Source organism: Pleurodeles waltl, chromosome 5, assembly GCF_031143425.1.
Source record: "Pleurodeles waltl isolate 20211129_DDA chromosome 5, aPleWal1.hap1.20221129, whole genome shotgun sequence".
Classification (NCBI taxonomy): domain Eukaryota; kingdom Metazoa; phylum Chordata; class Amphibia; order Caudata; family Salamandridae; genus Pleurodeles; species Pleurodeles waltl.
In genome coordinates, this window is record NC_090444.1 from 1,358,500,894 (window position 1) to 1,358,525,581 (window position 24,688).

The following is a 24,688-nucleotide window of genomic DNA, read 5'->3' on the forward strand; positions in this document are numbered from 1 at the left end:
CACAGCAGCCCTCCCAGTTCCCCTATGTTCCTGTGCCTCCGTCCCCTGGACCGTGGGCCCACTACCACTGCCCCCAGGTCCCTGTTGTTGTTGGGATGTTGGGTTAGCCTGGGTGCCCTGTAGTGGTGGACACACCGCTGATTGACCTGTCCTGGGTAGGGAGGTATGGGCCCGCTGGGTGGGTGCTGTGCTGGTGTTACCAGAGGGTGGCAGCTCGGTGTTGGGCTGTGGCTGGGCAAGGGGAACCGACTGTCCTGAGGCCCACGATGGTCCGGGCTGGTCATCAAGATCCAGTAAGGCAGGGCTGCTGTCGTCACTGTGGGCCTCTTCTGGGGGTGGAGTGGTGTTGTCTGGACCCTCTGGTGTGGTGACGTTCCTTCGGGTTCCTGCGGGGGTATGAGTACAGGATTATTGCATGTGTGTGTTTCATGGTGTGCAATGGTTGGGTGTGCGTGTACCCCAGTACTAGCATTCCTGTGTGGGAGCTTGTGTGGTGATGGTTGGGGGGTGTTGTGGGTCTGTGCAGTGGGCATGCTTTAGTGATGGGTATCCATGCTTAGTTGTGTCATGCAGGTCTTGGGGTTGGGATGGGTGGTTGGTGTTATGGGTACATTAGTGAGGAGTTAGGGTGTTAGTGGAGGGTGTGAGGGTGGGGGTGTGTGATAGCATGCAGGTAGGGTGGGGGATATGATAGTTGAGATTTGACTTACCAGTGTCCGTCCCTCCAACGACTCCTGCAAGGCCCTCAGGATGCAAGATGGACAAGACTTGCTCCTCTCATGTTGTTGGTTGTGGGGGAGGAGGTGGGGGTCCGCCGCCAGTCCGCTGTACCGCGATGTGATGCCTGGATACCGTGGAACGCACCTTCCCCCGTAGGTCGTTCCACCTCTTCCTAATGTCCTCCCTATTTCTTGGGTGCTGTCCCACAGCGTTGACCCTGTCGACTATTCTTTGCCATAGCTCCATCTTCCTGGCTATGGATGTGTACTGTACCTGTGAGCCAAATAGCTGTGGCTCTACCCGTACGATTTCCTCCACCATGACCCTGAGCTCCTCCTCGGAGAAGCGGGGGTGTCTTTGGCGTGACATGGGGTGGTGTGTGTGATGTGTGGGGCGGTGTATGTGTTGATGAGTGTGGTGAGTGTAGTGGTATGTGGTGTTTTGTGCGTGGATGTTGTGTGGGTGATGGTGTAGTGTGTCTCTGTGTGATGGGGTTCTCTATTCTGTGCTGTCTCTCTCTGGCCTTCGTCTCTAATTTTTGGTCATAGGGGTTTCTGGGTGATGTGGGTGTGTGTTTTATATTGTGTTGGGTGTGTGGGAGTGTTGTTTGTATGTGTATCAGGTGTGTGTATTTGGAATTGTCCAATGTGGCGCTGTTTTGGTGCTGTGTGTTTATTTTGAGCACGGCGGTGTGTACCGCCAATGGAATACCGCGGTTGAAAGACCGCTGCGTGGATTCATGGGTCATAATAGCATGGGCGTGTTTCTGTTGGCGTGGAGGTGGAGGATTTGTTTCCGCATGTTTATCGCTGACCTTTGGTGTGGCAGTATTGTGTGGGTGTGTGAATTTCGGCGGATTCCGTAATGTGTCTCATAATAGCTGTGGCGGTCTCCCGCGGCGGCGGCGGTGTATTGGCGGTCTTCTGCACGGCGGTAAGCGCCTTTTCCCGCCAAGGTCGTAATGACCCCCTATGTGTTGTACAATGTAATAAAATGTCTACTTTGACAAGACACTTGTATTTATGTGTTTGTGTGGAATGGTTGTAATCCCGAGTTGTGTACATGCAACATATCCCTGCTCGCACAAGTATGTTGGATCATCATTGTTTGGTTCACGTGGTTTAACATATATACATGGCTAAGTGTCAAATTTAAGACAGCAGACAATAAGTTTGTGATGGGTGAATTTTACTGCAATACTACTACATAGAAAAAATGTTAATGACAGAAAGAAAATGTAAAAATAAGGGGTCAGTCGTGGTGAATGAACTCATTGGAGTAAATGCCACACCAATGGAAGACCAAAGTCCAGAGTATTCTTCCCATTGGAAATGCAATGTGGTTTAGGATCAGTCCACAGAGTCTATAAGTGACACACAAAGGAAGACATTAAAAAATAGACACTGGTGGATGTTTTGTCATCTGCACCATCTGGATTCTTTCTTGGATGTCCCCGCTTGTGAGGGGGAGAATAAGCTGCTGCAGAGGCAGATGTGCCTGTGGGTGGTTGGGCAGTAAATTGGGTGAAAGTCCTGCTCAGGGTGGTGTTGATTTGCTTTGCATCCCTTTTAGGGTGCCCATTTTGTCATTATGGGCATCTGTTTTTTCAATTATGACCCTCCGCGGCTGCTTCATTGCCCGGATTTCAGTCAACACCTGGCCCATCACACCTTGGGACCACTGATGGACCCCTAAGACATGGCTGATGGCGTCCTGGCTGAGAACAGCCCAAGTGGCCTCACTCCACTGGCCCACATCATCCCTCCCACTCACCCTTTCCCCACAAGCCTGTGCTCTTGGCACAGGGTGCCCTGTCCAACTCAGTCCTGGACCTTCAGTGTCAGGAGTGTTGAGTTGCAATTCAGGATCCAGGACTGGGGGGCACAAGATGGTGGAAACTGGGCTAGGTACACAGGTTGGAGGGTGTATTGTCTCCTGGGATGTTGATGCAACATGGTTGGGATGTGATCTTGTGAGCACAGTGAGACTCGCTGTTGCCATCTGACCAGGTTGCTCAGATGGGCCAGGACCATTCTCCAAGTCCAAAAGTCCATGAATGTCATCATCACTGAGGACTTCATCGAGGGGGTAGTGAGTGTCTCCGTATGCCCAGTGGCAGCTCAATGTGTTGATGAAGGAAGTACATTGTTATTGGTTGAAGTGTGGCATCTAAGGTTTTATGTTATAGTAAGCAGAGACATTGGACATTCTTAAGTTGTAGGTTAGCCTATTGTACCATTTTACCATGGTATTGGAGAATGTGACATGGCATGTGGGAAGCTTGCCTAAACTATCTGAGTGAAGCAGGTCATGAGTTGTGCAGAACAGTTGCACTTTGGATGATTGAATGAAAATGACATCTTAACAGCAGTGAAGCCAATGCAGCTGAGTGGCCACATATGCCTTTGACCATTTGGAGGCCTAGTTGAGTGAGAGGCAAGCACAGACGTTTGTTGCATATGTAACTGCAGTCATCATGTGCGCAATGCCAATGTACCTGCTAACAATACCAATCTGGTGATGCAGTATAAGGCATTCAGAATAGTTGGTATACACACTTGGTAAGGCGTCATTCCCATCCTCAATAGTTTAATCTTGGGATAGCAGGTCAAGGTGGAGCAAGGTAGACAGACACATCTCTGAGTTGAGCATGATCTGTATATTGCTCACTCACAGGTGAGTAAACGTCAATTGAGAGTTAACAAACAAGTGGATTTGGGCAAATGACCATTGGGCTGGTTGTTGGAATTGCAGACACAGGGCCTCCTGGGAGTTGCAGCCAGGTCACTCTCTCTGCTTCCAACACTTGATAATGGTATCCAGTACACTTCAATTGAGAGTTAACAAAGTGGAGTATATGGGCAAGTACACACTGGGCTGGTGGTTGGAGTTACAGAAACCAGGCCTCCTGGGAGTTGCAGTGCGGTCACTCGCTCTATTTCACACACTAAACAAATATTGGGTATTACATATCTGTAGGCAGACTGCATTTAGTTTTGAGCATACGTTTACACATTGAGATATACCATGGGTCCTGTGATAATCTTTTGATATTGAAAGACTTACAGGCACCATTTAAACTTATGGCATGTGATGGGCCTTGGTAGCTGTGATGTTGGGTCCAACAAAACATATTGACTGTGTAACATCCCAGATACTCTGGGTATTGAATGTTGTTGATCTACATGAACAACACAGTGGCGAAAGCTGAGCTGTGAGTTTGCTGGACATTGTAGTTTAGCAACAGTTTTTGTGCTGTAATTTACCAGACTTCCCTAGGTATTTCTGTCAAGCCGTCAGGATGCAGGATGGCCAAGACCTTCTCATCCCAGTGAAAGTGTATTAATGGGGCACTGGGAGGGCCACCACCGGTCTTGTTAGGCTCCATCTACTGCATGGAGGCCAGGGAACACACCTTGCTCCTCAGGTCGTTCCACCTCTTCCTAATATACTGCTTTGTGTGCAGGGTGGTGCATTCACTCTGTCGATGTTCCTTCGCCACAGTTCCATTTTCCTACTGAGAGGAGTATGCTAGACTTGGGCTTCAAACAATTGTGGCTCTACTATTATGATTTCACCCACCATGATGCTTAACTCAACTTCAGAACAACAGGGATTTTTGGGACGTGACACGGTGAACAACTAAAGTGGGTAAAAGGGACTTAATTAGCATGGAAAGTACAATAGGGAATGAATGGACAAAAGTGTGTGCAAGGTGTTAAATGGGATGGTTAATAAAAGTGGTGCCTAACTTATGGAAATTCAAAAAAAGGTGGTCAGTGTTCTTAGTCTTCCAGTGGAGATGCAAAGGATTATAGTCTGCGAAGGAATGTATTTTATAGTGTGATTTGCAGGTATGTCCACTCAACCAATGTGTGTCAGCAGTGTCATTTCTAAATTCATCCAATGTGACCTTGTCTGTTACTTTGCTGAATGCGGACCATGGTTGTCGACCGCAATTGGCTAACCACCTCAAGGGGATTGCCACGGCGACTGTGTGTTCGTAGAAGGCTCAGTGGTTGGCCGCAGTTCTGATGGTGCTGGAGGTCGGGCGGTCTGCCTTTTTTGCCTGGAGGGCAGTGGTTCTGCCTCTTTACATCGTAATATGGCAGACTAGGAACCACCGGATCAGTGGTCTTTTTAGGCCTGTCAACATGGCGGCTTGGTATTCCGAGCACTAAACTCGTAATCAGGCCCTTAGTTTTACCAGACTAACTCCTCTCTACTAAAGGGTTCCATTCACAGAGGCATTCTGGAGTATGTAAAGTAGTACTCCTGCATTTGTCATTTATGTTTTCTTATGTAACTTTGTGCATGGGCCCAAAAACACACAAAACTAGAATAAAATGGGACTCTTCAGTGAATATTCATATACACTCAGTACAAATAAAAAGGACTGTGCCCTCTTTCTACTTTTACTAATAGAGAGTTAGACATTTGAGGGCTAATTCACAAAGGCATGTAAGAGCACATAAAAGAGTACTCCTATAGAACTACTTGCCGTACCAATAAATGCTTTACAGAATAGGTTCCTTGGTGTTGTTTTTCCAGTTATGGATTTTTCCGCTGCAATTCACTGTTATGAAATGGATCACTTAAGTGAAGCAAAGGAAGACTACAAAACTGCTATGTTAAAACCCAAAACACAAACAATAAAACATGGTGCCTAGTGTACATGGAGGAAGCTGACCATATATTTCATTACTTTTCATTTTATTGACATAATACAAGATGATACACTTTAGCTTAGAGCTCCACTGATTTGCTAAACATACATTTGTTGTGTATGATGTCTTATTTTTGTTTTTCTTCTTTCATAAAAATTAAATATTTTTTAAACTTAGCAACCAGATTAGCCAGATCTGCCAACTTTTATCACTTTTTTAACATGTGAGGTGGGCAGGGCCTTAAAGGAGCAGGGCTTAGTGCCAAGCACTGACGAGGTTTTAAAAAAAAGTCATTGACTCTTAGCAAAAAAAAACCATACTAGCGTCCCTCAACCCATTTTCCATTGTGCCAACAGCAAAAATAAAGCCATTGAGGCAGTTGCCAATGTCGTTGGGAGGTTTCCTTGTAATGGACATCAGCTGTACAGAACTTCAAATCACTTAGCTGGAAACCTGGTCTCTCCAGGCACTTCCAGCTAATTGTTTGCACACCATGTGATATAGGCCATCATTACAACCCTGGCGGTCAGTGATAAAGTGGCGGTAATACCGCCAGCAGGCCGGTGGTAACGAAAATGGAATTATGGCCACGGCAGACTATGCTCACACAGACCGCCACTTTAACACACCGACTGCCACAGCGGTAGTAACAAGCACCACAGTGGTAACCACCAACAGCCAGGTGGAAGACAATGTACCGCCCACTGTATGACAACATGCCTGTCCGCCACCTTTTCCGGGGCGGTACCAATGACATCAAAAGCACGGCGGAAACAGTACACAGAAGGGAAACAACTCACCCCTGGAGACACAAGGAAGAACCACGCCACCATGGAGCCCGAGTTGCAGGTGTTCCCAATGCTCGTCTATCTCCTTCTTCACCATGAATACCAATGCTGGCGAAGACGACCATGGTGAGTATTGCCGCCTAGCACACAAGGGAGGGGTGAGTAAAAAGAGAGTGACACACACATGCAACGCCCCCACCCCCAACACCATACACATAAACCGATGTAGCAATAAAACATATTTACCCCGTACCCCTCAGGAATAATGCAAGGACAAAAGGAATTGATGAAAGTGAGTGTAATAAGATAAAAATGTAGAAAATCGTGCTTCAAAATCAAAACAGTATATACATATATACAAATGGAGGGACACAGCACAGTCCACAATGTCTGTGGGCCACAGGGCCACATCACATCGGCCAAGGCCCCACTTGACTCCTGCAGCAACACGTAGAGAACACGGCAGGGGCATCAGGTCAAAAATACACAGGCACCTCAGGGGGACAGGGAACCGGGGGCACCTCAGCTGGAAGATGGTACAACACCACTGGTCCTGGAGGGGGCAACATGCCCATCACTCTGTCCTGGGGAGCGCAATGCCACAGTCTCTCAAGTGGGTGGTCTGCCCACTGCTTGGTCCTGGGGAGTGCAAGGCCACAGTCTCTCTAGTGGGTGGTCTACCCACTGCTTGGTCCTGGGGAGTGCAAGGCCACAGTCTCTGTAATGGGTGGCCCACCCACTGCCTGGTCCTGGGGAGTTCAAGGCCACAGTCTCTCAAGTGGGTGGTTTGCCCACTGCTTAGTCCTGGGGAGTGCAAAGCCATAGTCTCTCAAGTGGATGACTTCTTCCACTTGTTCTGGAGGAGGCCTTGTGCCCAGTGTGCTGCATCCTGGCAAGGAGGGAGTGAGTGGATGGCTTCTTCCACTGGTTCTGGAGGGGGCCTTGTGCCCAGTGAGCTTCATCCTGTGGTGGATGGGGTGAGTGTATAGCTTCTTCCACTGGTTCTGGAGGGGGCGTTGTGCCCAGTGAGCTTCATCCTGTGGAGGATGGGGTGAGTAGATGGCTTCTTCAACTGGTTCTGGATGGGGCCTTGTGCCCAGTGAGCTTCATCCTGTGGAGGATGGGGTAAGTGGATGGCTTCTTCCACTGGTTCTGGAGGGGACATTGTGCTCAGTGTGCTTCATCCTGGCAAGGAGGGGGTGAGTGGATGGCTTCTTCCACTGGTTCTGGAGGAGGCTTTGTGCCCTGTGATGCAGCACTTGGGGAGTGCAAGGTCACAGTCTCCCACCTGGGTGTCACACCTACAGGATTTGCAAGGTCCAGGACGCACTACAGTCCATGGATGCAGGACTACACACTGCCCGCTCAGTGGTGGCAGTGTCAGTGCTGGTGTCGGGGCTGGCAGTGATGGGGGAGGTTCGTGCCCGTCCCCTGAAGCCTCGGATGGCTGACCACTGGGGCTGCTGGCGGTGTGGCAGTGGTGGGGGGAGGGTCCTGCCCGTCCCCTGCAGCCTCAGGTGGCTGCCCACTGGGGCTGCTGCTGCTGGTGGCAGTGTTGGTGGCGGTGTTGGTGGCAGTAATGGCAGTAGTGGTGGGGAGGCTCCAGCCCGTTCCCTGCAGCCTCGGATGGCTGCCCACTGGGGCTGCTGGCAGTGGTGGGGGGAAGCTCCAGACCGTCCCCTGCAGCCTCGATGGCTGCCAACTGGGTCTGGTGGTGGTGCTGGCAGTGGTGGGGGGAGGCTCCTGCCCATCCCCTGCAGCCTCGGATGGCTGCCCACTGGGGCTGCTACTGCCGGCAGCATTGGTGGTGGTGATGGCAGTGGTGGGGGGAGGCTCCAGCCCGTCCTCTGCAGCCTCGGATGGCTGCCCACTGGGGCTGCTGCTGCTGGTGGCGATGCTGGTGGTGGTGTTGGTGGCGGTGATGGCAGTGGTGGGGGGAGGCTCCATCCCGTCCCCTGCAGCCTCGGATGGCTGCCCACTGGGGCTGCTGGCGGTGCTGGCAGTGGTGGGGGGAGGCTCTAGCCCATCCCCTGCAGCCTGAGATGGCTGCCCACTGGGGCTGCTGGCGGTGCTGGCTGTGGTGGGGGGAGGCTCCTGCCCATCCCCTGCAGCCTTGGATGGCTTCCCACTGGGGCTGCTGCTGCCGGTGGCGGTGCTGGTGGCAGTGCTGGTGGCGGTGCTGGCATGGTGGGGGGAGGCTCCTGCCCGTCCCCTGCAGCCTTGGATGACTGCCCACTGGGGCTGCTGCTGCTGGCACTGCTGCAGGCAGTGATGCTGTGGCAGTGCTGGTGGCTGTGCTGGTGTCGGGAATGCCAGTGGTGGGGGGGAGGCTCCAGCCCTTCCCCTGCAGCCTTGGATGGCTGAACCGCCATGGTTGGTGTTGGGGGCTCAGAATCAGTCCCAGCACCAGGCCTCCTGTCCTTCCTGCCTGCAGGGGCAGGCCCCTTGCCCTTCCCACCTGGTGGTGCCTCCTTGCCCTTCACCTTGGCAGCCGGTGGTGCCTCCTTGCCCTTCACCTTGGCAGCCGGTGGTGCCTCCTTGCCCTTCACCTTGGAAGCTGGTGGTGCCTCCTTGCCCTTCCCCTTGGCAGCTGGTGCGGGCACACTGTCAGTGCTGATGGCTGGTTCCCTGGAGCCTCTCCCACCTGCAGTAGCTGCCGACACTACTGTGGCTGTGGACTGGGTGGCTGAGGTGCTCTGCTGGGTTCTGACCACCCTGGCCCGATGTGAAGGAATTTTTTCACCGACAGACTGGACAAAAACAGCCACAACAGCAGAGAACTCTTCAGCATCGTCAAGGAGTTCTCCAACCCCAGCGCCAACGCCAACGCCAACGCCGTCACGCCCTCACAGGATCTATGCGAATCCCTCGCCACTTTCTTCCATCGCAAGATCAGCGACCTCCACGACAGCTTCGGACACCAGACCCAACCTAACACCACCGAACCCACATCCCCGACCATCACCCTCAACAACTGGACCCACATCAGCACGGAAGAAACCAAATCCACCATGAACTCTATCCACTCCGGCGCCCCTTCGGACCCCTGCCCGCACTTCATCTTTAACAAAGCCGACAACATCATCGCCCCGCACCTCCAGACCGTCATCAACTCTTCTTTTTCTTCTGCTACCTTCCCCGAATGCTGGAAACACGCCGAAGTCAACGCCCTACTAAAGAAACCTACGGCTGACCCGAGCGACCTGAAAAACTTCCGCCCCATCTCCCTTCTGCCTTTCCCAGCCAAAGTAATAGAGAAGACCATCAACAAACAGCTGACCACCTTCCTGGAAGACAACAACCTGCTCGACCCCTCACAGACCGGATTCCGAACCAACCACAGCACTGAAACCGCCCTCATCTCAGTCACAGACAACATCAGAACCCTGATGGACAACGGTGAAACAGTCGCCCTCATTCTTCTCGACCTCTCGGCTGCCTTTGACACCGTCTGTCACCGCACCCTAATCACCCGCCTCCGCTCCACTGGGATCCAAGACCAGGCCCTGGACTGGATCGCCTCCTTCCTCGTAAACCGCTCCCAAAGAGTCTACCTCCCTCCGTTTCGCTCAGAACCCACTGAGATCATCTACGGCGTACCTCAAGGCTCATCACTCAGCCCGACACTCTTCAATGTCTACATGAGCCCCCTCGCTAACATCGTACGCAAGCACGACATCATCATCACCTCCTACGCCGATGACACCCAACTTATACTCTCCCTCACCAAGGACCCCGCCAGCGCCAAGACCAACCTACAAGAGGGTATGAAGGACGTCGCAGATTGGATGAGGCTCAGCCGCCTAAAGCTGAACTCTGAAAAAACTGAAGTCCTCATCCTCGGCAACACCCCGTCCGCCTGGGACGACTCCTGGTGGCCCACGGCCCTCGGCACCGCACCGACCCCCGCAGACCACGCCCGCAACCTCGGCTTCATCTTGGACCCCCTTCTCACCATGACCAAGCAAGTCAACGCCGTGTCCTCCGCCTGCTTCCTCACCCTCCGCATGCTCCGCAAGATCTTCCGCTGGATCCCCGCCGACACCAGAAAAACCGTGACCCACGCCCTCGTCACGAGCCGCCTGGACTACGGCAACACCCTCTACGCTGGGACCACCGCCAAACTCCAAAATCGCCTGCAACGCATTCAAAACGCCTCAGCCCGCCTCATCCTCGACGTACCCCGCAACAGCCACATCTCCGCACACCTGAGACACCTGCATTGGCTCCCAGTCAGCAAAAGGATAACCTTCCGACTTGTCACCCACGCACACAAAGCCCTCCACGACAAGGGACCGGAATACCTCAACAGACGGCTCAACTTCTACGTCCCCACCCGCCCCCTCCGCTCCTCTGGCCTCGCACTCGCCGGCGTCCCTCGCATCCGACGCTCCACGGCGGGTGGGAGATCTTTCTCCTTCCTGGCGGCCAAGACCTGGAACTCCCTCCCCACCAGCATCAGGACCACCCAGGACCACTCCGCTTTCCGGAGACTCCTAAAGACCTGGCTGTTCGAGCAGCGATAACCACCCCCTTTGTCCCTAGCACCTTGAGACCCGCACGGGTGAGTAGCGCGCTTTATAAATGCTAATGATTTGATTTTAAGGATGGGGGGGAGGGGTAGGGAAGAGGTCAACGGCAGACAGGAAAAGTTTTGTAGGGACACTGGGGCGGGAGGACGGTGAAGGTCTGGGAGTGGAGGAAGAGGGAGTGGTAGTAGGAGGAGTCAGTCTGCTGTGTTTGGGTGCAGGTGCATGGGCTGGATGCTGTTGTGAGGTGGATGGCTGTTGGGTGTCTCAGTGCCTGCATTTGGGTACTTTGGGAGGAGGAAGCACAGACACAGTGGGAGAGGACACAGGGTACGTGGGCATGGATATCGGGGTGGTGACTGCCAATGAGGGGTGTGTAGTGATAGCCGTGCTGGTGATGGAGGTAGTGGAGGAGGATGTAGTGCATGCAGGTGTGAGTGGAGATGCTACTGGGAGGGAGGTGGATGAAGAGGAGGAAGTGGATGTTGGTTTGTCTGCATCTCGATGGGGTTTGTGTGAGTGCCTGTGGGATGATGTGTGATGCTTGTGTTTGCCTGAGCCACTGCTGTGTGTTGTCTTGGGTGCATGCTGGTCTGAATGTGTGCCTGGGATAGGTTGGGGTTCAGGGGAATGGGACTGAGTAGAGGAAGTTGGAGGGGGAGGCTATATACAGGGACGATGGCTGCCATTAGGGAGGAGGGCAGGGCCTGAATTGATCTCTGTTGGGCCGCCATGCCAGTGTGAATGCCATCCTGGAATGCAATTGTCTGTTGCGTTTGGGCTGACAACCCCTGGATGATATTCACAATGGTTGACTGCCCAACAGAGATGGATCAATAGCCTCCTCACTCAGGGCAGCAGGGCTAACTGGGACAGGGCCTGAGGTGCCAGGGGCGAAGGAGATGCCAACTCTCCTGGGTGAGTGGGCATGGGAAACATGCTGAGGAGCTGCTGGGAGGGCGGTGCTGGTATGGGGGTGGCATCTGTACCTGTAGTTGGGGTGGCCACAGAGGTGCCCGCCACCACCAGGAAGCTTCCATCAGAGGAGGTATCACTGTTTGAACTTTCCCCTCCAGTCTCCGGTGTGGTGCTCCCCTCGCCCTCCATCTGACTGGTGCCCTCACCGTCGGTGGATTCGGCCTCCTGCGCCATGTAGGATGCAGCTCCCTCCGTCGCCGGTGCCTCTGCTCCTCTGCCAGATGATGCTAATGCACAGAAGGACAGGGTGACAAAACAAAAAGGGGGGAGACAAAGGATACACTTGGTCAATGGCTGCACCAACACCACCGTTGGCGTACTCAGCACCCTCACACAGGGAACAGGCCTATGTAATATGAAATGCACTACCAGTCACAATGCTAGTCACCAGCCCAAGGACAGGAATACCTAACACCTTCCCAGTAGTGGATGCCTTCTAGCTTTGTAGGAGGTGGAGTTCATCAGCCCCTGTCCAACATGGGACCTACTCTGCAATGTCTGGCCTGGCCTAGGGGCACCCACAGGCCCACATCCCCCACCCAGAGACCACCCCACCACACACAAGTAGCATATTTGGAAACAGTACTTACCCCCTTGTGGCTGCTGTGATGCCTTCAAGCACCCATCCAGCTCCGGATAGGCCACCGCCAGAATGCATAACATCAGGGGTTCAGGGTTTGACAGGCACCCCTTCCTCATTGGGAGGCCATCCCCAGCTGGGCCTATGCCGTCTTCCGTGGCCAGCGTCTCAGGTATTCCCACTGTTTGCGACAGTGGGTGCTCTGCCTCCCGTAGACCACCTGGGTCCGCACGTCTTTGGCGACTGCATGCCATATACCCTTTTTCTGATGGGCACTGACCTGCAGACAAATAAACATCAAAAAAGGTATCAGCCATTCCGTCCTGCCTGTTACACTCATGGTCCACCATATCCCTCACATCCCCTTACGCACAGACATTGCCCACCATACATGGAGCACGCTGCCCAGGAGCCTTCCACCCCCTCTTTACCCAAGGCCCTCACACACAGCACTCCATGCATTCATGCCCCATGCATCGTGCTCACAGCATACTCACCTGTTGGTCTGGAGGCCCATACAGCATTCAGTACTGCGGTAGGACCCCATCCACCAGTCTCTCCAACTCCGCAGTGGTGAAGGCAGGGGCCCTTTGCCCAGTGACTCAAGCCATGGTCGGTTCTAGACACAGGTCACAGCAGCACTTGCAGTGTAGGTCCTCATCTGTTGAAGGTCATGTAGCAAGTGACAGAACAGATAGAAAATGGCGGTCACGTCCACAGCTGTGCGTACCATCACCACCGGCATACATCACCATTGGCCACTGTAACCCATAGGGCCCAATGACAACCAATGAGGAGGCGCAGGGCGGTACTCGACCGCCTCCTGCAACGGCGCACAACGTCAGCGGAATTACTTAATTTCCACCTGTCCATCCACAAAGGACAGGCGGATGCCATTTCAGGGGGGCACAGGCCATGGCACCTAACAGCATCACAGTACACATAGGCACCATTTGGGCCTATCCAAGAACATACTGTTTCAGTCACAACATGCATTGCAGTGTACAGTTTGGAAATGTGGAATACTGACCAGGCGCTCCCCATTTTGCCCCCTAGATTACAACCGCTGCAGATGAATAGGAGATGGAGACATCCCCCCATGTACAGATCCCTGGTGGACTTGGCAACAATAGAGAACAGGTACATTATCCTCACCTACAGACTTGACCGGGCCACAGTCACAGAGCTGTGTGCCCAATTGGCGCCAGACCTGATATCTGCTATCCGTCTCCCCACTGGGATCCCCCCTCTTGTGCAAGTCCTATCTGTGCTCCATTTCTTGGCAACTGGTTCTTTCCAAGTGACAGTGGGCTTGGCAGCAGGAATGTCACAGCCAATGTTCTCAATAGTGCTGACCAGAGTGTTGTCTGCCCTGATTAAACACATGCGCAGCTACATTGTTTTCCCCCAGGTTGAGGATTTGGCCACGGGGAAAGCTGACTTCTAGGCAATGGGACATATCCCCAACATTATTGGGGCTATTGATGGTACACATATTGCATTTGTTCTCCCCCACCCCCCTGGAGAAATGAACAGGTGTTCAGAAATCGAAAGAGCTTTCACTCTATGAATGTGCAGATAGTGTGCCTGGCGGACCAGTACATCTCCCATGTCAATGCAAAGTAACCTGGGTCTGTGCACGATGCCTTTATCCTGAGGAATAGCAGCATCCCATATGTGATGGTTCAACTCCAGAGTCACCTGGTGTGGCTAATAGGTGAGCCCTGGTTCCCACCCATGGGTTGTTGGTGTATGGCTATGGTGTGGGCCCTAAGGGTTAGTGTTTGGCCAACAGGTATCCCTCAATATTTGCAGGTGACTCTGGTTACCCCAACCTCTCATGGCTTCTGACCCCTGTGAGGAATCCCAGGACAAGGATAGAGGAACGTTACAATTAGGCACATGGGCGAACAGGAAGAATAATCAAGAAGACATTTGGCGTCCTGAAGGCCAGGTTGTAGTGCCACCATTTAACAAGTGGTTCCCTGTGCTACTCACACATAAAGATCTGCCAGATCATCGTGGCATGCTGTATGTTGCACAACCTTGCCTTGAGATGTCAGGTGCCTTTTCTGCAGGAGGATGAGGCTGGAGATGGGCATGTGGCAGCAGTGGACCCTGTGGACAGTGACGAAGAGGAGGTAGAGATTGAGGATGCGGACAACAGAGCAGCAATCATACAACAGTACTTCCAGTGACATACAGGTAGGACACTGTAACTTCACCTTCCATTGACAGTTTTGTGTTGGACATTGTACATGGCAGGCTGATATTACCACTACTATGGCCACTTACTGTACCTTTTGACATCTCTATTTTCCGATATCTCTGTCCCACTCTGGCTTCTGGTGTGTTGACTGCAGCCAACTACAGGTCATACCTATGTATACATTACTATACAGTTGAATTTAAATGTTTACAGCTTGTTAAACGAATACATAGTTCAATCAATTGACAGACTCCATACTTGTACTTTTTTCAAGGGTGTTTAATTATGTGCTAATAAGTGGAGGGGGTATTGCAATGGGCTGGGGCGGTGGTGGAGGAAAGTCCAGGGTAAAGTTCCAGTCTATTTGTCTCATGTGTGCATTGTCCAAGGGGGCATAGAAAGTGGAGCAATGACAGTTCAAGGTGGACAGGGTGACAGAGTGGGACACAAGGGTGACATTCAGGAGAGTCTTATGAGACCGTTTGTGGGGTGGTTCTCCTTCTGCAGGGGGAGGGGCGCTGGTGGCCTGTTGTTTCTGTGGCGGGGCCTCCTGTCTACTAGCGGCAGCAGAGGTGGAGGGCTGTTCATCGGTGTGGCTAGTGTCAGGGGCCTGTTGGTGTGCCACTGCCTCCTTCATGGTGTTGGCCATGTCTGCCGGCACCCCTGCAATGGTGACCAGGGTTGTGTGGAAGTCCCTCAGATCCTCCCTGATCCCCAGGTACTGTCCCTTCTGCAGCTGCTGGGTATCCTGCAACTTGGCCAGTATCTGGCCCATCGTCTCCTGGGAATGGTGGTATGCTCCCAGGATGTTGGTGAGTTGGTTCCCTGGGCCTGTCCTCCCCCTGTCGCACAGCAGTCTTCCCAGACTCCCTGTTGTCCTGTGCCTCTGTCCCCTGAACCGTGTACCCACTGCCACTGACCCCAGGTCCCTGATCATCCTCTGTTTGTAGGTTGTTCTGGGGTCCCTGTAGTGGTGGACACACTGCTGATTAACGTGCCCTGGGGACAGTGCTATGGGCCTGCTGGGTGGGTGCTGTGGTGGTGTTTCCTGAGGGGGGGGCTCTGTGGTGATATGGGACTGTGCCTGGGTAACCGACTGTCCGGAGATCCCTGATGGGCCAGGTTGTTCATCCAGATCCAGGCATCCAGAGCTGCTGTCATCACTGTGGGCCTCTTCTGGGGGGAGGGGCTGGATGTTGCTGGCACCTCCTCTCTGCTGACATTGGATGGGGGACATTTTGGGATGTAAATGCAGTGTTATTGTTTCTGTGTGTGTCATCTTGTGCATGGGTGCGTTGCCCTGTATGGTTGTTATTACCCTGGCAGCTTAGGCTTGTGTGAGTAGTGATTTGGTGGGCTAGGTGATTGTCTCAAGTGTGCATGCTTTAGTGATGGGTGTCCATGCAGGTCTGTGATGGGGGTCCGTGCATTGCTGTTCCATGCAGGCCTTGGTATTGGGAGGGGTGGGTTGTGATGGTGTGGTGTGTAGGTGGTGGTGGAGTGATGGGAGTGAGGGTGAGAGTGGGGGTATGTGATGGCATGCAGGTAGGGAGTGATAGTAAAAAAGATTTGACTTATCAGAGTCTAGTCCTCTTGCTACTCCTGCCAGGCCCGCAGGATGCAGTATTGCCAAGACTTGGTCCTCCCATGCTGATAATTGTGGGGAAGGAGGTAGGGGTCCACCGGCAGTCCTCTGTACTGCTATCTGGTGTCTTGCTAACATGGAATGCACCTTCCCCCGTAGGTCGTTGCACCTGTTCCTGATGTCATCCCTTGTTCTGGGGTGCTGTCACATGGCGTTGACCCTGTCCACGATTCATCGCCATAGCTCCATCTTCCTAGCAATGGATGTCTGCTGCACCTGTGATCCGAATAGCTGTGGCTCTACCTTGATGATTTCCTCCACCATGACCCTTAGCTCATCCTCTGAGAACCTGGGGTGTCTTTGTGGTACCGTGGGTGTAGTGTGAATGGTGTGTGAGGGTGTGTGGGGTGATGTGTTGGGGTGTGTGCTGTAAGGTGCATGGATGGTGTATGGGTGATGGTGTTTTGTGGCCCTGGCTCTGTGGGTGCTCTTGGTCTGTCTCTCTCAGTTGGCAATATTTTTGAGTTGTAAGGGGTTGTGGGTAGTGTGGGTGTGTATTTTATAGTGGTGTGGGTGTCTGGGTGTGGTGTGTGTATGTGTGTCAGGTGTGCGTAGTTTGAACTGTCCAATGTGCCTTGTTTGTGTGTGTATTTTGAGTGCAGCCGTATATATCGCCAATGGTTTACCGCGGTTTAATGTCTGCCACAGTGATTCGTGGGTCATAATGCTGTGGGCGTAGTTCTGTTGGAGTAACAGTGTGGGTTTTGGTACCTCCAGTTTATCACTGACCTTTGTGTGTGCCTGTATAGTGACGGATTGCTATGTGTGTCTCATAATATGGGTATAGGTAATCTGCCGCGCCGGCGGTATTTTGGCGGCAGTCAGCATGGTGGTAATTGGGACTTATCGCCAATGTCATAATGAGGGCCATAGTCTCCTCACTAGATGACCATGTGAAGAGAGCCGATATTGAGAGGCACACATTGTGGCATATGAATTGGCAGGTCTGGATTAGAAGCCACTACATATGTTCTTTCTACTTCATTTACTACTCCTAATTGTATGTGTCAGCTCACTTTGATTGATGGCAATTTCTTACATGCAATGAATCGTAATATAAAAAGGGGTGTAACAGGCACAGCTCACTATCTAAATGAGGATGTTATTGATCTAATTCCTTGATGAAAAATGGCAAGAAACTGCTAATGAAAACAACAGATATTGAATTACCTTTTCAATAAGACTGTTTAATTCTGGAGTCATGACACTTTGCTCTCACTCAATCACAAATCAGTTCCATATATCAATTTCCTAGTCCTCTATTGTAGATTCAGAGGCTTTCCTTTTTTCACTTTCTGATAATTTTGATTCTGATTGCTTTTTTCTTTCTTTTCCAGTCGCTTCACAACTTCCTGCCTACCTCCCTCCCTCTCCCCACCTTCTCTCTATGCCTCCCTTGAATATTCCTTTCCAAGTAACTGGTCATAATTAATCTTACTTTCCTGCCTGTCTCGTTTCCCCACACTCCTCTTCATACCGCACCAACTCCACCTAATGTCCAACAGGTGCATGGCTGGAGATATGTTTACACCTCGCTACGGTTTCACTGCTGCAGACAAAAGGCTGATGGTGAGCATCTAACACACTTTCTTGCTGTCTTTTTCTTTAGTTAAATGATAATGGGCAGCTGATAGATGATTTTCTATTATCAACATGAGCTATGTATTGTGAGGTGTTTGAGGTGTTCTGTACTCCTTTATTGAAAGCCAGTGTTACATTTCACTGCTTTTTTCAAATCATCGTGATATAAATGGACTATTAAATGTATTATGGTGTTTGATCTAGCCATTTCCTCCTCTTCTTGGTCTTAGGAAAAAAGACTGGAAATTAATTATTATTATGCATATTATTTGTTATATTAGGTATACTGACAGTCAACTGTGCTGCTTTATGAGAACCACAGATGTGGCATTAAATAAATTCCATTATCTGCAGACTGCCTTTGGTCACTTGAAGTAAACTAGAAAGACATAGGAGTTGATCTGCTAAATGTAGAAAGGCAACATGGCAAATCTTGTGTTAGTTTCTTTTCAAAATTGTTCTTCCAATTGTGATTTTTTTATATTGTTTGATTGTGCCTAGAGGATCTTATCTTTATTTGAAAGTCAGCGGATGGACTGCTAATCAACGATTTCTGTCAGGCACATGGCCTCTGTTTAAATGACGCAGTTCTGGAACTACTGTGTCCATTTAGAGCATATTTGAACAAGTGACATTTTCTTTGACTTTGGTTCAGCATTAGTCTGGCATGCACTGATCCTATGCAGAAAGAATAAGTACAGCATGGCATGATCATGTCTGTAATTGAAGCCCAGGAACCTATAGTGAGTTGAAGTCAAATGGAAAGAGTCATACAACAAAAACGGCACGGATGGGAAGTTAGAAGTAAATCCAACAAACCCAGGGTACTTAGGGACGGTCTCAAAGGCATATTGGGTGGTTGTTCATAGACCGGAATAAGGTGTCCGTCACAGAAAAGAGCCAAAGTAATATAAGTGGATAAATGCAACAAACTCCAATGTTTCATGCTTTCCATTGAAAATTAAACATTTCCTTTGGTGGTGTTTATTGGTTACAACTGGTTTAAAGTGAAAAAAAGAAACCCTAATTGTATGCAATAATTTGTGATAAATTGTGCTAGTATTATTAACTAAATACTACAATAATCAATGCAGAGAAAGGGGAATGCAGGCCTAGAAGAAATAACATGCGAATGCAGCATATTGCAAATCCCAGAAGCATATTAGAGAAAAAAGATGTATGTCAGAGGAGGGCCAGGAGCAAGCGGGAGGACTACCACACTTTTGTCGAAAGGCACTTTTGTTCCCCGGTTGGGCACCCCTGCACCAGCTTAGTTTCACGGCTTGTGCCTTTGTTACCTATTTACATGTTTTTATTCACATTTTAGCAAGCCTGCTTTTAGCATTTGCTTTTACATATGTTATCAGCTGCTCCTTCTAGGAAGGCAGGGTTCAAGCTGCATGTTTAATCAGTCTTGTTCTACATATAAACTGCACTCCTTGCCCAAGGCTGGGACGCACAGAGCATGAAATGCTAACTTGTATTTGCTAGCCCAAGAATCAGCTTCTGTCTCCGAGACACAGCATTACATCAGAGCTACTGCCCAAATGCTGCATGAGTCATTATTTACACTACACATAGGCCCAAAAAGGGTAGATGGCATTCTGGTCATGACCATCCTAAGATGCTTTCTTTTTGACCAACAGCTTCGCTGATGTTGTCACTGATATTTGCCACCCGCATCTGAGGCAGACTCCTGCTATTCTATTCAAGTATAGGGTTGGGGCGAATCCTTTAGGGCCAGGCAGAGGGTTACAACCACTGTGTTCTCAGATGTAGACATATAGCTTTTGTTAGAAACATCTAGACTCTCTAGAAACATGTAATATGGTGGGGTTGTTTATCTCCTTCACTCTTGCTATCATGTTGGTTTCTGTCTCTGTTTCATCTGCCTAATTATCACAACACATGCTTTTTATACCTGAATGTGATTACTTCAATAAATGCACTGAAATTCATTTTGTATTTTGTGTTTCACCTTGCTGTGCCTGAGTAACGGAGTGAAAGGGGTACGACTTCCCTGAGGAATCAGAATGTCAAGTTGAGGTTGCTGTAATCACCTTCTGCCCCGGAAGAGTCAGGGTGAGGCACTGCGACCTAGCCAGGAATTAGGACAACAGCTGCCAAATGGCATGGGGTGCACTCAGTCTCCCATGCTTAGTGGTGCTGCCGTCCTACACACACAATCCTATTACCAAAATGAGAACCGCATAACATGGCACCGCCAACGTTTAAGTTCAGATACTTATTGAACGGATCTCCTGAGTAACTCTTTCTCGTATGCCAAAGGTACCCAATACACTGTTTTATACATGGTGTTAGGGAAATTCCCCTCAGCTATATAGGTAGCACCTATATTAGTCTGCAGGTTGTTCAAGCTTGTACCTTAAAAAGATACTCCATTTGGTATTTCTGTCTCTGAAAAAAAAAGTTTAAGAATGGGACAACCAGAAGTATTTCAGTAAAATGTAGACATGCTGTCACACATCACTTACTAGCAAATGGGCTACAGAATGGGGATGGATATGTTACATTCATGGTTGGGACACACAATGCATACAGAACTGAAGCATTTACTCATGGGTCAATTTTCCTGCAGTCAATGCTAACACACATACATTTCACACATATACGGTGGCCAACCCACCAGCACAATACAGAGCATACAATCATTTAGAGATACCACTAACATAATAGGAACATCAAAATTGGTTTCAAGGTGCCCTTTCACACTTAGTTGAACTTATTTGATTGGGTCCCCTCAATAACGACAGGGCCTCTTGGCAAATTTTGGCTACAGATACTCTTTACCCAACTACACAAAATTCACAAGCATCAGATTTACGCCCATTACCTAATCATTTAGCAAGGATCTACAAACACTTAGTACAGTTCATAATGCGAACACTGCTACTGTCCCAGCATGGACTGCTCCCACTCTTCAACACCAATTGGCTACATCTGGGACAAATCTGGTAACTATCAAATCAATTACGGGAACATTTTCTGGCAGGCATGAAGAAATGTTGCTCTGTATTGCACAAAAACAAATCATTTGGAAAGAGAGTTTCCTCATATGGGGTCCCGTGATAAACATAGAATTCTTACAATATGCTTGAGGTTTGGAATAGTGTCTCTGTTGATGACTGTGCTACATGGGGCACAGTTGTTGCTGCAGTTCATACCATAAAACATGCTACAACATCTCTTTTGGTTCTTCCGAAGGTATTAAAGCAAATTCAAAAAGAGCATGAGACTCCCCCTGCCTTTGGTTTGGGGATGAAGTTAATGGGCAATTTTGCAATAGTCTCCTCAATTATTTTAGGAAATATTAAAGGGGAAGCAGCAGCATTGACAGTATGCCTACAGCTCGCACAAGTTTCACAGATAGATCAGGAATGTGAGTTACCAAAAATAATACCTGAGATTTATACAAGTATAGGTTGGGGTAATTTGTGGGCTTGACCAAATAAATCACAACTAAAGGGGAACTCTGAAAAGGATACTACTACGCAAGCACAGGAGTATTCTAAAAAACACTGAGACAAACCAAAGTCTAATAAAGATAAAGTAAAACAATGGCAAGAATCTCTGCTTTTGGAGACCTCATAGAAAATATATAATTTAAGAAATTGCAACAATTTGCAAAAGCCTGACTGGCATTAGTATACTGATACATGTCCTTGTCATTCCTTTGAGAACTCTGCGGGCAAATGGAGAGAGAGAGGTGGGTGGTTGGAACATAGAAAAGAGGAGTACCTGAAACCGAAAAAGAACTCACAATGCTCATCTGATGTCACAATAAAAAAAGGAATAGAAACCTCCACAACAAAAGCACAGTTTAAAAAGAAGGATGTTGCTAGGATTTCTGCTAAGTATGCTACAGATATTGAGGGCATTACGGAAGAACAGGACACGGGCAGTGACTCTGCTAGACAGTGCGGCAAAGGTCACAATAGTTAGCCAGAATCTTCAAGAGTTTCTAGATTTCAGAGAAACTAATGACTGCAATGAAGTTGGAACCACAGACAGGTGGGTCACCTCTCACAACTGTGTTTATAAATTAAACATCCAAACTGAAGGGTACATAATGTGCACAGTTAAAATAATTTTCTGGGAAAGATTTACACTCACTTATAATCTTCTTTAGGCAGAAAAAGATTGGCCACCAGAGTTCGTCAGACTGCTCCCACAAGGGAAAGATGTCATTTTGCCACCTTTTATAGTCCTAGTTCCAGATCCAGTAAAAGAAGTCTATACGACTGATTAGGCTCTAGCACAGGCTCCACGTTGAACAGCAACCATGGGGGCTGGGATAGGGACTCTCCCTGCCATGGTATACCTATAAGGCCCACTCCACAAGTACAAACACAGTACCAAAGAAAGCTCCATGTAAATGCCTCTGTGAGGGAAATTCTCTCACAACTTGAATACCAGGGAGTAGTTAAACCCTGAGTTTCTCTAACAAACAACCTTTGAGCCCTGTAGCTACGCTGTACCATTCATATAGAATAGTCTTAGATTACAGACATTTAAACAGCTACACATGCACACGCACAATACAAAACTCAAATTGCACAGCTTTAATGAAAACATTGTCCATAAAAAATACAAAATAACCTTGGATATTTACAATGTTTTTTTCAGCCAAAATATAGTGCCTGAAAGTGGGGATCTAACAGTTTTTCCGCTCTTAGCTCTCAGTGCTGATTTTGACAACTTCCCCAAGAGTATAAGAGCAGTCCTGGATTGTTGTCAGTCCATGTAACATCAATATTGCATGATATTGATCCAGAAGCGGAAGGTGAAGTGAGGTCTCTGCAGAGGAGGAGCAGAGGAGAAGTGAGCAGGAGCGATTAGCATGCGGCCCAGCCCGGCTGCAGCTTCCACATTGCCTTGTCCAGAGGTGATGCGATGCAGCTTTCTTGTGGTGCATTCACCGAGCAACTGAGCCACAGTCGCGGGAGAGCACTGTCCTCCTGCAACTGGCCAATCCGGCCACCAGCCGCTGGGGAGTCAAACTCTATCCAGCCCAACCCAGGTCGCCCCCTGCTCCTGTTGACTCCTACCTGTTCCCGCTGTCCCCTGCTTGGTCCACCCACCTGCCAGACAAACCCTACCTGACTTGACCTGCTTAGCTGGCCTAGCCATCGAAACGGTCCTGGCTTTGATTAGCATGGCATTGCAGCACTACAGCGGCCACAGTATTGGTGGAGGAGGAGGTCAGGAGGTCAAATCCTCCCAACCTCCCGATTACCCCATATACCCGCTCTCCTGCTGCTGGAAGGACGCTGTAACCCTGCTTCGTGGAGGCAGACGCAGAGAGGCAGGTACTGGCTCCAGAGCGGAAAATGGGATTTGGAGTGGCTTTGGAAAAATTGTAAACATTTTGGAGATGCCCCCCATCCTATCTCTGGCTCCCCTTACCTACCTCCTTGTCTATCTATGGCTCATTGGCACATCATTGGCTCTTCATTTGCTCTTCAGTGGCCCACAAAGGTCTTCAGGGCCTTCCTGGCACTGGGTAAGCGGAGGCACAGAGGTGAACAGAGGTGAGTGGAGGTGAGCAGTGGGTCTGAGGAGGAGGAGGAGTGGTGCCGACTTGGGTGACAGACCACAGAGACCACAGAGAACCAACTGTCTACCTGTGCTTGAGTCCACTTCAGGCTGTGTTGTGGACTGATAGGGCTTAAACGGGTTCCCAGTGTGTGCAATTGGAGGGGCTAGGTGTTGAGTGCCTGAGATTGTGGTTGTGGAAGCAGCTCTTATCTAAATGGTGCAGCTTTAGTTCCCTCCCCCTCCATTTATGACCTCTGTGTGCCCCTCAACTGTTGAGATGTGGCGGCACATTCCAGTGCAATCTGTAGCAAAGAATTTCCCCAAGACTACTAACCTGCAAGGCATCAAAGGCTGCAATTACAGTTAAGGAATTAACTCTCCTTACCGGGAGAATGCTTTCAGGGAAAGTATTAGAAAGAGAAAAAAAAAATCTCCAACCTTGCAATCAGCGAAGTCAAAGCAGTCAAAAAATATTGAGGAAGAGCATCAGACCCTGACTTCCCCTATCGCACGAATGTTTGGAAAGGCAGTGAAGACGCCTTATAAATTCGAATTCTTGCTGAACCCAGTGAAGGCGATAGCCCAAAAAGAGGGGAATGTCCCTTTAGGCCCTTCGGAACCTAATCCAAGCTCTGAGGAAATAGTGGCTATACCAAATAAGAAAAGCCCGGATCACCGAAAAATGAAGTCCCAAGTAGGCCGGGACGCTGGCTGTAAAGATCGAAAATAAGGGACCGAATCTGAATTCACAAAAGAAGAGGGACAAAAGAAGAACCTGAGATTGATGTTAGCTGATAATGTTTTAAAAAAATGTAGCTCCTTCAAGAAGGGCTACTACAAACAGAGGAAATTGTTTAGTTAGTAGACTAACGCCCACCATTTTTTCTTTAAAACATATTTTATTAGCTTTGAAATACAAACATTACAACCCATTTATGAGCTCTTCTTGTCAGCTGTGCTAAATCACATTAACTATCCTCAATGTCTCATACAGGATGATATATATCTAGACTAACGTCCCCCATAAGGCCTGGATCACAGGGAAATGTGGGTACCAAGGGCCTCCCATAGAGCACCTTATGACAGTTAGCTCAGACATAGGCCCCAATCAAAACCATCCATCATGGTCTAGTAGGGAGAGGATCCTACTTAACTCTAAGAAAGCCCAGCATGGCCACTTTTGTGAAGTTAGTCAGGATAACATAATAGAAGGTTACCAGCAGGATTGCCCCGGGGGTGGAAATAAGATAATTTTCTCTCCACGATATCAGACTAGGGTCCCTCAAGATATATTAAATCGTAGTCGTATGTTAAAACGTTTGCAAGTAATACCTTCTCTGGAGAACATCCAATCTGTAGACATTGATTCTGTAGAATTCCTGATTGGGGCAGAGGCGGCAAGTAGTCCCATCTGAGAATCCACCATGGTGAC